At 39.7% G+C, this 14,784-nt stretch overlaps 1 protein-coding gene across 3 annotated transcripts in view; it reads right to left on the bottom strand.

The window, feature by feature from the left end:
• Nucleotides 1-9,556: 9,556 nt before the first annotated feature.
• Nucleotides 9,557-14,784, bottom strand: part of BANK1 (B cell scaffold protein with ankyrin repeats 1) — a 292,299-nt gene continuing 287,071 nt past the window's right edge. For all 3 annotated transcript variants that reach the window (XM_030564611.1, XM_030564613.1, XM_030564614.1), the window contains one exon: nucleotides 9,557-11,342. The gene's annotated coding sequence lies outside the window, so the exon portion shown is untranslated. The remainder of the gene's footprint in view (nucleotides 11,343-14,784) is intronic.

Here is a 14,784-nt window from a genome sequence, read left to right as displayed (position 1 = left end):
TCTTCTTTCCGTATACTGTCTCCTGCACCTGCAAAAGCAATTTTCAGTGCTGCAGGAGTAAACACAAATTCTTCTTTGCTTAATTCACTTCACTCACCTCAGGGATGTCAGCCAGCTCCTTAGCTAAGTTCTGCTGCAAAACAACAGGAAAGGGGGATTGCTTACAAACTGGAGTTGGAGAAGTGGAGTCTATCAGATTGATGGCTGTCTACTTAATTTGCCAAACTACCCTGATTTCAGTGGAGTTGCACCAAGGGTACCTCTGAGTACGATATTCCTTGTTAATAAAGTGATTATTTTAAAAATCTAGCACTTGCGTTATTTGCATTTACAAATATGCATATTAATATAATGATGGCCTAGTGCAAGACAAGTACTTTGAATTCCTTGTCAGATTATAAAACTAGTCAGCCTCTGGAATTCACTGTTACAGAAGTTATGCAGTCCAATACCAGAGTTGGATTTAAAAGATTATGGAGCACGTTATGATAAAATAGGAGTAATCAAATTTCATGTTTCATGGTGTGAGCTGATCAATGCAAGGGTCAGGAAGGATTACACCTCTTCCACAGCAGACAAGATATGTTATGGTGTTTTTTCACCACCTTCTCATAAATGCATGTGCACCATGGGTCTCAACACCACCACACATTCACTGTGCTGGACTAGCTGTAAGGGAGAACCCAGGGGGGTCTATCATACTGCAAGCGTAGGGATGGCTTTCCATACAGTTGAGAGGCTAACTCTCTGATCCCTAACCCTTTCCCTTGGAGGTGCAAATAGCTTATACATATTAAGTTTGTAATTTAACTTGGCCAAAAGAAGGAGATGTGCCTCAGTCCATACACCCTGGCAAAACTCCCATTTAAAATCAACGTGAGCTTTGCCTGACTGAGAACTACAGCACCGAGGCACCAAAACTGTAAATGTTTATTTTCAAAGTAGTCACTACTTGATGGCTTGTAGATATTACAGATTGGAAGTGTAGCTTTATTTAAGGTTGTATAGGGAGGGCAACACAAGCTCTGAAGAGTTCATTCACTTACTGTATGAAAAATAAAAGCAGTATGTGCTTCTACTGTGAAATGCTCAACAGTGTGGGGTGTTACTTCTTTACGTTTAGTTCACTCAATTTACATTCCTTTGATAGGATTTATGATTAGACATGAGTTTGGCAGCTAAATGTATAATATGCAAAAAATATAGAACTTCTATTAAAGTCAGCAAACAGAGCTATAATATAAGATGCTATTACTGACCTTTGTGGGAAAAATAGTGTGGCAAATGGCCAGCGCTACTCTACTGGGTCCCATGCTTTTCATTAGTGTGGTGGGTCAGGGTGCAACCTTTTGCCCCTGTTCTTGGGCAACAAGGGCTCCACTAGTGCCCCAGCGGGGGCGAGTCAGGAAGTGGGGCAAAGACCCAGGTCTGCCTCCTTACTCCAGGTCCCAGCACCTTCAGCTTCATGGGCTTTTTACCCTCTTTCCGACTGGGCAGCATTTCCCTTTCTCTGGCCCTCTGGTTAACCGCAATACTCCTCCAAACTCTAGTCAGCTCTCTTTCCCTCCTCCTGTCTGACTGAAGCAGGTTTTTTTATTAGGTCTTGGGCAGGGCCTTAATTGGCTCCAGGTACTCCAATTACCCTGTAGTAACCTTTTCCTAGTCCCCAGGGAATAAGGCCTTGATCATCCTAGGGCTTATGCCCAGCCACTTCCCTGGAATTTCAATAGGACCAATCTCCTGCTCTGTCTGCGGTTCTCTGCTTAGTGTCCCTTTCAGGTTCTCTCTTTTTGACTCTGACCTGCACACCTGCCCTTGTTTTCTTTTTTGTTGTCCCCTGTAGTTCCCTAGCTCAATGGATCCTCCCCAAAGGCTGGGGGAGGGTCCTTTAGCCATGGGCAGGCTTACGCCTCCCCATTTCCCTGGAATTTCAATGTGACCACTCTCCTGCTGCTCTCTGGCCCTGCTGTATCACAACAGATTTAAACAAATCATAGCTAATGTGTACAGTACTATAGTATATGAATTAAGATATCCTCACTGTACAGCATACCATTAAGAAAACTTCTAAGTATAAACAGTGAAAGTTGTAAGGTTTTATAACATTTCTGAGGGCAGAAAGATGTAATATGCCCAAACCTAGTTAATTTCAACTTCCATTTCTCACAGCTTTCCCTTCTACCAATCAGGAATAACCAATATATTATCTGACTTTTTTCAAACCGGCAATTAAATAATATAAACAAAGGCATTTTCACCCTCTGTTCTTTAATGCAAATAAAAATCATTCTTCCTAAATCAACTGGATTTTGTCTGCAAGAAGCAGATCATATTTTTGTTTGGGCTCCTTTTTGTTTGCTAGGGAAGTTAAAGCAAGCATTATATAGAGCATAGATTATTTGAAATCTGCTAAATGGAACAAGGAGAGAACCCTCTGTAGCCCATGAGTCTGTGGCAAGAGCATGGAAGAAATTAGGCTGTCAAATGAAAGAACCCTCCACAAATTATAAAACCATGTGATGCAAAGTTGTGTATATTAGTTGGTGGTGGGAGACCTCGCCTGCTATTGATCCTAAATAGAACTATGGTGCTGATATAGTCTCCATTACTACCACAGCTGATCACCTCAATCTTTATTGTATTTATCTTCACAATATCGCTGTGAGGCAAGGCAGTGCTATTTCCCATGAAATCCACCCTGCTGTTTTAAAAGTATACATCATACTTATCTATAGCTCCTCTCACTCTTAATCAAGACATGGACATCTCCATAAGGATGTTGCTTATTATGCTTTCCACTGTCACCTGGTCTTCTGCCATTTGTTGTATGCACCTGTTGTCTCTGATACGTTTGGATTGTAAACTCTGGAGCAGGCTATTTTTATACTGTGTGCATGCAGTCTTATTCCCAATTGGGCCCTCTAAATACTTCTATGCTACAAACAACAACAACTCAGAAGGATGCAAATATGGAGTGGTGTATCTTGTAAGTGGAATTGTTCTACTGTATCTTTCTATACTACAGTAAACTTCACAATAATTAGGAAAACTGGGATGTGTTTGTCATCCCAATTAAACACCTGTCCCAATTAAGTTTTTTTTTTAAAGTGGAATGACTTTGATCATAAACTTCTACATGGATAGGGGGAAGTTTTCTGGTAGCAGAGGGTGTTTTAATCTAACAGAAGTAGTCATCCAATGGATGAAAGTTGGAGCTAGACAAATTCAAGCTAGAAGTGCAAAAAATTAACAGAAAGGGTAATTAACCATTTCAACAATTTATCTACTGATCTTGTAGATTCTCCATTGCTTGAAGTCTTTAAAATAAAGATTAGATGTCTTTCTAAAAAGATATGCCATAACTCATCCAGACATTTTGGGCATGATGCAGGAATCACTGGGTAAAATGTTACAGCCTGTGTTAGGCAGGAGGTCAGACTATATATTGTAATGGACCCTCCAGGCCTTAAAGTCTATATGAATGTATTAATTGAAATACTGTGCTGTTTAAAAATGATACCTGGTGTATTTCATCTTTATCTGACCTTTCGTAAGCTTTTATGGTTTGGGTTATAATGGGGCTCTCTCTGCTCTTGTAATTTTTCCATCTGTACCTGTAATTTTCAGGTTCCAAAAAAAAAACAACCCAAAAAAGTCTGTGGGAGCAATTAATGAGATGCAGACATCTCAGAAGCTGATTCCTGTGTGCAACATCTAATATCAGTTGCACTTTCATACCACTGCAGTGCAAAAGTTTTAAAAATAACATCAACACTTGGCACAGGCTGGATTTGCACCTTTAAGTGGGATTTATGGAAATACTACGCCAATGAAGTGGCCGTAATTGGCACTCTCTATTAGAATCATGACGACACTTCACACATATCTAGTACATTCCTCTGAAGGCTCCCAAAGAGCTTGACACATGTTTGATTAATTTAGTCTGAGGGTTAGGTGCTTTCACCCAGCTGGGAAAACCAAGGAACAGAGAGATTAAATGACTCTTCCCGGATCACGTGACAAGTCTTTTCAGAGCTGGAAATGGAGCCTGGAACACAAAACCATTCCCTTAGACTACTTTTCCTTCCCATTAAACTAACATTGCTTTCCTGATATAGTTCTTGTTTTAGAGTCTCAGTAACTGCAGTCTGCAGCTAGAAAAGGCAAGACTACCTGCTACCCAAATTATCTGCAGGGGTGGGTGGAGAAAAAGTTTGCCTCTTTCCTGGCCTACTTCTGGATCTAGTCACTGAAGCTCCATTGAAAAGTAACTTTGAAGTTTGTCAGAATGAGTATTAGTTACAATATATTAAATGGGTGGTCAGTCAGTCTCTGTGATCACGGTTCTCCCACTCATTCTTAGTGCCCCTCCATGAGGGCTGTTAGTAAAATTCTCATCATCTGTCTATTACTCCTGTAATGATACAGATTTCCTATTTGAAATCAATCTTCAGCAGCACTGACATTTTATACCCTGAGTCCCAGCCCCACTAATAAAATAAATCTGGCACATTATACACACAGCACAGGGATAATGAATGGAATATGTCCATGTGATTCATGGTTGGTAGAGCCATTTGACAATATAACCCTTCCTAACTAGTGAAGATACATTGGATAGGCCAACTGCCTTCAGGTCTGCTACATGTACTAAATTTATGTTGGAATCTGAACAAACAGTCAACAAATGGATTGAGTTGATTCATTGCTGTTGGATAGCTATAAAGTTGAAAGTCAGAATACTGAAAAGGATATAAAGCTAACCACTGTCAAGTTGGAAAAAAAGACAACAGGTAAATGAAAAAGTGAGCCTAAAATCTGAACCATTGCTTATTTTAGGAGGTTGAAGTTCATTTAGGTTTGAAATTGGATTTGAAGTGCCTGGTGGATTTGGCTTCAAGTGAGAGCCAGAACTGGAAAGGGCATGTTTTCCCGCAAGATTTCATCACTGTCCAATCCAAACTCTACCACCGATTCTCCCTCAGATCTGAACACTGAATTGTATCCTGAAGCTAAACCAGATCCACATCCAACACCGTCTCTTCTATTCAGTTCTACAAAAAATGCACCACTGACCAGCATGGGGGGGGGAGAAAGAAAAAGACAACATGGAAACCAACAGAGAAATAGGAGTTCAATAGCTGCCACTGGACTTCACAGTTTGGACCTCCAGCACTGGCACTCTTTGCCTTAAAGAACTGAGATTGGAGAAGGCTTTTTAAATGGAAAAATTCCTGAGCACTTGCAATGCAGTGAAAATGATAGTCGATGCAGATGGTGTGTGATACTGATTGGGAGGTCTCATGTGAGGTGTTTGAGAATTGCAGAAATTTTGCAAAAGGAACTCTATGAGTCAGAGCTACAGAGAGCAGCAATTATAGCAGAACCACCTCAGAGGGTGGCATTCCAGTCTGGTGAGCTTTGGTTATTGGTAACTACAGAATAAAACCAGGATCACTTCCACCATTATATTTTTTTCCTGTATGTTACTGTCTTCAGTATTTTGTTATTTTTTAATCCAGTTTTAATGGAGTACACTTTAGTGTATGGAAGGATAGAACTGGTATTTTCAGTGCTCTTTGCTTGCCAGGTGTGCTTTCATAGGTGTGTTTTTCACTATCTCTTACTATGTGTTCTGTGTTTGTACAGTGCGTAGAACAATGGAGCTCTGATCTTCATTGGACCTCTGTGTGATACTGTAAATAAATTACTTGTTGTTAGTAGTATTAGTCTTACTTAATTCATTTATTTGTTCTCATATTTTTTAATGAAAGACACTGAGCCAACAGAAATTGAAAGCCTTATTTTCTAATAACTTATTTGTTTATAGCTTTATACAAGAATTAGTGGCACACGCTGGAGGTGCATATAGAAATGCTGCAGCAGACAGTAATGCAAGAGGATTACCGTTGCAGTGCACATGACAGATGAGAAAGACACACTTTTGCTTTTGTTGACAGCAGAAAGAATTAATTTCACTGCTAACTCACACACAGATCACGTGCTGAAGTACAAAGACTTCTAGAAATACCCACTGAAGACTGTATAAACCATTGTGCTGACCAAAAAAAAGGGTACTTTGGCTATTGGCTTCGCAGAGCATGTCAAATATAAACAAGATAGAGGTTCCTGTTCTCAGCTTGTTGACAGAGCACTGTGAGATTCCATTCCACAAAGTCTACATTATTAAGGACTATGTATGGCTGACAAGATATTAATTTTGTCACTCACAAAAATGGGTTGGGGACGTTAGAGATGAGCTGGGACAAAAAAGTGTGCATGACATTGATAGGACATGTCATTCCACATTAAAGCACAGGGGAGCATGGAGAGAATATTGGACAATTCAAGTCAAATCCTGCTTCAGTGGAAGTTTTGGATGAAAAAAGGCAAGCAGGGTTTGGGTGCACATGGTAACATCGGAGAGTTTCTGTGGACAGGCATTGCAAGTTGCTCATTAAGTCATTAAAATGTGAGTGATTCCTCTAGAGACAATTATTTTGTAGGAAGCACAGTGTCAGTGACAGTGGGAAAAATATCAGTGTTCTTCTGGCAGAAAAATCAGAACATTGTTTTGCCTTTGCCATATCATTTGCAACAAGGCTTGTGTTTAAAGCTATTTCAGTGACAGTTACAGCAGTTTAAAATATTTACTTTTACTTTATGTCTTCCATTATGTAACAGTGAGACACTATCCATCAAGCACAATGGGTTTTCCAAATGAAAGCAACAGACGCAAGATCTAAGAATTCTGTGGATAAGCTAGGTTTTTTAGATGGTTCGATCAGCATCTTTCAAAGGCTTTAGTGGCCAAATCCTGCTTGTGACTAGTCTGAATTAAGTCAATTATATTAGTTATATAAAGTACACAAAATTTGGCTCCATTGTTATCTTCTTTTTGTTGCATTCCTGAATCAGAATGATTATGTCCTAGAATTTGTGCCTACAAATTCCATTGACTTCACTGGGAGTTGTACGCAATTATATGAGAGCTGAATTTGACTGAGTTTTTATGCTGCTTTTCTTGCTGACCTGTCTACATTATAGCAATGATGTCATCTCTTCCTTCATTTCTCAGAAGTCTCTCTCTGTGTCTTTTGCCTTGCAGCAAATGGGGATTCAGTATTTCTCCTTATAAGAACCAAAATAGAGTCTGATTCAGAGCCCACTGAAGTCAACAGAAAGACTTCCATTGACTTTAGTAGGCTTTAGACCAAGCCCATTGGCCACGTGGTAAAGAGCAAAACACTGATGAACATCTGGTCTGGATACCCAAAAATCCATGGGGCTGGGAGTAGGATTCCCTGCAGAGCCTCAGGTTCCATGTGTTTAAGAGGCCACACTCCTTTCCACACCCAATGGACACTAATGAGTACCCCTTCCCTCTGAAGAGGATAATGTCTCAGGGTTTTAGTGACTTCTAAGCTACAGATATTTGGATCTAATTCAGGACTGTGGAAAAGAGAGGATAACCATAAGGCCAAAAGCAAAAATATCTGCTTTTCTCCTCTTTTGTGTGCAATGCAATATTATAATCCTCTTGTTTTACTGTCTGCTGCAGTATTTCCATATGCACCTCTAGGGTAGGTTATTAATCCTCATATAAGCTATAAACAAATAAGTTATTAGAGAATAAGGCTTTGAATTTGTTTTGGCTAAGTGTGTATCATTAAAAAGGATATGTAAGAAAATAACAGTTATTAGTATTGTTATTTAATTAATTAATTTAAAAGTTCAACTAAGAACCATTGTTCTAGGCACTGTACAAACACATAACATGTAATAAGAGTGTACAAAACACATCCATGAAGGTGCTACAAGATTTACTGATAAGTAAAGAGCAATGAAAACACCAAATTTATCTTTCCATACACTAAACTGTACTCATTTAAAACTGGATTGAAAAAAATCAATTGAAAAATAACAAAAATACTGAAGATAATAACATCTAGAAAATATGTAATGGTGGAAGCAATTCTGGTTGCATTTTATAATTACCAATAACCAAAGCTCATCAAATTGGAATGCCACCCTTTGGAGTGGTTTTCTTGCTATAATTGTTTCTTGCTGTTCTTCGGACTTGTGGTGTTCCTTTTGAAAAATTTCTAAAATTCTTAAATACTGCACATGGGACTCCTTAGTCTAGCTCAGGGGTTAGCAACCTTTCAGAAGTGGTGTGCCGAGTCTTCATTTATTTACCCTGATTTAAGTTTTCGTGTGCCAGTAATACATGTTAACATTTTTAGAAGGGCTCTTTCTCTAAGTCTATAATATATAACTAAACTATTGTTGTATGCAAAGTGAATAAGGTTTTAAAAATGTTTAAGAAGCTTCATTTAAAATTAAATTAAAATGCAGAGCCCCCGGACCAGTGGCCAGAACCAGGCAGTGTAAGCGCCACTGAAAATCACCTGGTGTGCCACCTTTGGCACACGTGCCATAGGTTGCCTACCCCTGGTCTAGCTAGTATGCATATACGCCCCTCCCCACTTAGCAATATGGGAATGGCAGGGTGGTTGTGACCTCCTGTCACTTGCTGGCAGTTTCAACATCCGTGCTGAGAACCCAAGATCTATATATTCACAAAAACTAACCAATAGTTTGAGCAGACTGAAGGAAACTAGTGAAAATATTCTAATTATTAACACCAAAGAATTGTCATCTGATTTGCACCATCTCACTTTATACTGTTAGCCCCTCAGAGCAAACGCTATGTCATATAGCACTTACTTAATAATCAATAGCAAACTGATGCTCATTTGTATGAGTCTGGTGCCTGTGTTAAGACTGAAGAATTAATGCCTATATTTTTACAAAATTTGGCCAGTCAGAGACAATGTCAAGCTAAATCTGTGCCCTTGTGATATTTTTGTCATCAAAAGTAACAGCCTCACATAAATCACGGAAGAACAGAAGAGACATGCAATAGCAAGTTGAACAGAAGAAAAGCAAAAACGGTAACTAAGATATATTATTTTCAAGAGTTTTAACTGATCATTGTCGAACACTGTTCTCCAAGAACAAAAAAATTCCTCCTGAGCTCAATGTGCCTATTAAAGCTTAGTTTTTCCTCACTGCCTTCTTAGGACATGACTGGGTGCTGTACTCACTCAGCCCCTCAACACCCAGGTGGTCCACTGTACAGGTCTGGAGGTGGAAAGTCAGCCTTCTGGCTAAGGTCCGCTGGAAGTCACCCATTCTGGGGTTTAGGAGAAAAGAAACACAGGCCCAAACATTGCATAGGCCTCTCTTCCTTCAGGGAGACCCTGGCAATCCACACAGTTGGTTTAATGTCACCAGGCAAGCAAATGACTTGAGGTAACCATTGGGGTGTGTGTGTGTATGTGGGCGGGTATTAAGAGGGGTAGCAGCAGATTAAGAGTAAGAGCAGAACTAGAAATAGGCTGGAATCAAAACCCTCAGTCCAAACTAGAGCGGGTGGGAAAATGTTTTGTTTTTTTTCCCCCCCGGAGGGAAAAAAAATTGTTTTGTCTTTATTTGTCACAGAACATTCTGATTTTTCCTAGTAAAACCAAACATTTCCAGCCAAAACCAATAGTTTTCAGGTTTGGGATTTTAATGAAATGAGAAATTTGCTACAGAAAGCAGACACTTTTCACAAAAAAATTACATTTAGTCAAAAACCCAATTTTCTATGGTGAAACAGCTTCAAAAGAAATTTTTCCACCAGCCCTAATCATCTTAAAATTATAAACAGATGTGGCAGACAACTTTATGAAAATACCTCACAAGATTTTGTTGGGGTCAAATCCAGACCTGAACTCTACTTTAAATCTAAACCAGATCCAAACACTGGCTCTTCAGATCATCTCTCTTTGTAACAGTTCTCTTTCTTGTCACAAATAACACTTTGCTAAATCAGGGCAAACAGTAGGAAAAAGTCTAAGTGAACATGTTCACTCACCTGAATCATTCCTCAATCTGATCATGTTCAGAGTCTTTTCTTTTCCATAGACATTGGTATTTTGTTCAGGGAGGAACTTTTATTCAAACATATTCAGGTGCTTGTGCATTAACAAGAATATTCACACTGGAGATGCTTACATTAGATCATCCAGTCAGGGAACAGAAACAATATCAGGTGACTTAGTTGCCTACTTACACAGCTGAAAGGGCAGACTGAGAATTTTGAATGTCTGATATGACTTACTGTGAACAGTGCATGAATAAGGCACAGGCCTAAATGTGTTGAGAAAAATTATTTGTCAATCAATAACAAATAACCAAAAAAATCAGTAAAATTCATGACCTGCAAAAATTATTCTCAGATAGAAAAACCAACAACCAAATTGCTGGCAACGAACACTTCAATCAGTTCTCGCACTGTGTGAGTGCAATCTCCAGGATACAATACTGGCTAGAGTGTAACTTGCATATTCATACCTGTACATTTCCCTTGTGTGGATAAAAAGGGTCATTTCTTCAAATCTTGTAAGTTTTCCTGCACAACTGAGGGTGCTCATTTCAATCTCTGAGTATGTTGCTATGTGAATGCAGACCACAATTTGAGTCAAATTCTGCTTGGCTATGCCAGTCACTGCATGTGTTTTACTAGGATTGCATGGGTTTACCAGAGGTCAGAGCCTGGTTCTGTGTTTCTAGTTTACCCTAGGCACACTTTTAACATACATACACAAACAAACACAAACCTGCCTTGTAAACATTATTTTTTGTAATCATGCTTATAGCTGCAGATAACGTGTCCTGATTTACTTCCAAACTTAATATACAAAGACATGGCTGTTAGAAAGTAGCTCTAATTAGAACACAGTCATTCCTCCAGGCAACAGAGGCAAGTTTCCTGTATAAACAGACATTACAAATTTGTATAAAAATGTTTTTAAACAACAGAAAGGAAAACATACAATTTCTCTGTCTTTATAACTTCATCAGTTGTGTGCATGTGAGTCCATTTAAATCAAGCATCTTATTCAGCTTTTTAGTGGCACTTTTTAGCTGCACTTCTCTAACAGTTTTGTAGCAGTTGAAATGAGGATAAAATACAATACACAAAACAAGGCACGGTTTTTTTCTTAACCTCTCATTTAGAGAATCAACTGAAAGGAACAGCAAGGAAAGAGTGTAAAATTTAGTGCTGACTTGACAAGAAAATTTTATTACTGCTTTCTTCAGCAATGCTGGACTTTTGCCAGGATCACCCAAATCATATGATTCCAAGGTGCAGAAACTGCAGTGATGAGAGCATGGTCATTTTCTTAGCAATATGTGCAGTAGATTGAGCGTAAGTCAAGATGTAGATTGGATACGTGTGTGGGATGCTGAACAGAGGCAGCTGATGCAAGACAGAATGGAGAGGTGCACTGCAGGGAATAATAAAAATGCATATTATTGAATAAACTTTTAGCAATGGGTAGGTACATGATCAAATACAACATTTCTTGAAGGTTTAGATAAAGCATCAAGAGCATTAATTCTGCTTTCAGATCCACATTCAGGATTTCAACTCTGCTCTTTCTACATGCATAGAACTCAGTTTGATAAAAGGAGTGAACACCACATGAAAGCTGCAGTGCTGAAGGCAGAAGAGAATTTGGCCAGAGAAGCATACTTTTGAATGTTTATTTGTGCAAGGAGCCTTGCTAATTTGCATTTCACTAATGCATGTATTTTATGATTCACACTCAAATATGTCTTCCTTTCCATGCCCCAGCAAAAATGCAATAGCAGAATGTCAGTGTAAAATTATGAAGACATGTTTTCACACACTTTGAATAGTTTATTGCAAGACAATAAAAAGGCTCAAATCCTCAGCTAGTTTAAAAATGAATGGATCCACTGATTTCAGTGTAACTATATACACATTTGCTCCAGCTGAGGATCTGCTTCAAAATTCATAGCAAAATGCTGGGAAGAATGTCATGGTATAAGGAACTATTTACTTCTCTTTTAGGATTGTTCCACATTGAAGGCTGCTGGTCTGATGTTACAAAAAGTAGCAAGAGTTATTTCAGGGATGCAGGGGATGAGCCTGCCCCCAAAGACAGTAATAAATATCTATTGACTTAAGTAGTACAGGCCTATATCCCCCAATTCCTTTTACTATGTTGTTGCATTAGTGGCCTGATTTGTCAAAGTTAAACAAAAAACACACAATCCAGTTTAGGATTCATCTGACTGCTATCAGTAAATGTATTTCATCACTTTGGTTTCAGGTCAGACATACATGAAGAGAATGGCTGAAAGCCTGTTGAAAAAAATTTGGAATCTTTCCATTGACTTCAATAGATTTTAAATCAGGAACAAAAAGCTCAGCTATCCAGTTTTTATAAAGGATTTGAAAATGTCACTCTGTAAATGCATCTTCTCTTCAGTGGTGAATGTAAAATATATTCCATTTCCAACATATCTTGCTGTTAACTTGGCAGGGCCAGATGTGATGTAAAAGGAAAAAGTTGTAGCACACTCCTTTGTCATTCTTGTTAGTGCACTTTTGTACAACAGGTAGCAGTACTCTATTTTATGCAGCAGGCATATATGCCTCTCGATGAGCATGTCCTGCTTTTCAAAAACACAGGCCACTACCAGTGTGGTATTGTTTTCCTTTGAGCTAGGTCTCCAACTCAAATTTTGTCAAAGACGAGACCAGAAGGGTTCGGACTAAATCAGTTTTTTGAAGGAAAGGGACAATCTATTTTGTCCATGACACTCTATTCTGTCATAAACAAGAACACTGGCAAAATTTGCTGAATAAATTTTATCTTGTAAGTTATTCTCCCATATGTAATTCTCTCTTCCCCTAGCCTTTCCTCTCTTACTGGTGCAGCAATTTTCTAAAAGTGACAGATCACCACTTGCTAATCCAGAGTTCTCCCACTGCATGATTTATCTCATTTTAGCAATCTTCAGTTTGCCTACTGTTTTAACAGACTTTTTCATCTTAATGGTTTTCTCCTGCTGTAGTTCCTTCAGTAGAGATGAAGATCCGGATCCTTAGTTGGTAGAAGTTGGCATAGCTCCACTGAAATCAGCGGAGCTATGCCCATTCACACCAGCTGAGGATCTGGCCTGAAATGTTGAAAAGGGAGGCAAGGTATTTAATGCAGTAGTTGGAATTTGTTCACTTTTAGGTCATGCTGAGTCCTATGTAACAGCCACTTAGAGTTTGCCAGCTTCTGGTGCTCCAGTCTGAGCCTTTAGGGGGCCCTACCAAAAGGGCCTACAACTAAAATAGCTGCACCAGTCCTCTGATCTCATCCGCAGCATGCTTGGAGTCAAGGTTAGGGACAGATAGAACTAGAAACCCCTGCTGAGGCTGACAGGGAGCCGTCTGCATGGGGCAATCTGTACAAGCAGTCCAGGGGACTAAAGAAAAGCCTGTCTTCAGCACTGGGCAGCTGGAGAGCAGTGGCTTCTGGCTGGGAGCCCAGCTCTTAAGGCAGAGCCATTGCCAGCAACAGCGCAAAAGGAAGGATGGCATCATATGGTATTGCCACCCTTACTTCTATGCTGTTGCCTGCTGAGCTGTGCCCTCCATCAGCAGCTGTTGCTGTTCAGCCACCCAGCTCTGAAGGAAGCAATGCAGAAGTAAGGGTGGCATGGTATGGTATTGCCACCATTACTTCTGCGCTGCCATGGGCAGGGTGCTGCCTTCAGAGCTGGGTACTCAGCCAACAGCCACCGCTCTCTGGCCAGCCAGCTCTGAAAGCAGCACAGAAGCAAGAGTAGCATACTACAACCCCCCTAAAACAACCTTGCAACTCCCCTGCAACTCCCTTTTGGGTCAAGACACCCAATTTGAGAAACAATGGTTTCCCCCATGAAATCTGTATAGTATAGGGTAAAAGCCCCCAAAAGACCTGATTTCACAGGGGGAGACCAGATTTCACGATCCGTGACATATTTTTCATGGCTGTGAATCTGGTGGAGCCCTAATTATACAAGCTATACAGCTATACACAGACACTCAAGGTGTGATCTGCATGCTGTTAGGCTGTTTGTGAGGCTCAGGTTGGCAGCTACAACAGCAAGGCATTGTGAGGCATCCAAGTTGCAGGCCAGGTGGAGAAACAACCCTAAGTGATTGGGATTGCACCCCACACGGTGATATCTACATAGGGGACGGTGCTTAAATTTGTTTCTGTCACTGCTTTTTACAGCTGAATAGTTTAACTTTGGCCCTTTAACTTTGCATAAACCTGTTAAATACCAATGTTTTACCAGCTCTAAAGAATGAGTGAATTTAATATTGATTCCAAAGGCCAAGCTCTGCACCCAGAGTGACACTTGTGGACCCAGTGTCCTGCCCAAGAGCTGGGGACAAAGGGACGCAGAGAATAGCATATTCAGCACCCATCTTTAAAGTCTCATCCAGCTGGGAACTGCGTGAAAGAGCGATAAATGTCTTCAGAAGTCTCTCGGTGCAATGATGGTATGTGGAAGTGAAGGCACTGACCTGAAGTGGCCAGACAATTCTGAGGACTCATTTAATCCCAAAAGGCACATAAACATTCTGTTTGATTACAAAAGCAACAATAAAACAGGATAAAGTTCAGCTAAAAGCAATAGCTGCAGTGAGTCAGAAAAAGGTCATATTTTAAATGACATTACTGATGAAGCACAGAGCTGAGTTTTAGAAATTTGGGCTCAAAAAGCCTAAACAAAGGGAATAAATGGCTTTGTTATTGATATTGGCTCATATTGTACATTCTACTCCTGGGCAAAATGGTATGGAAGGGAACTAACTAATATAAAAACTTTGGTGCTTTGCTGTGTTCACTGAGGAAGTAGTTTCTTTCCCATGAG

Source organism: Gopherus evgoodei, chromosome 5 (genome assembly GCF_007399415.2).
Source record: "Gopherus evgoodei ecotype Sinaloan lineage chromosome 5, rGopEvg1_v1.p, whole genome shotgun sequence".
Classification (NCBI taxonomy): Eukaryota; Metazoa; Chordata; order Testudines; family Testudinidae; genus Gopherus; species Gopherus evgoodei.
Note: the sequence above shows the minus strand (reverse complement) of the source record. Positions and strands in the feature narration are given on the sequence as shown.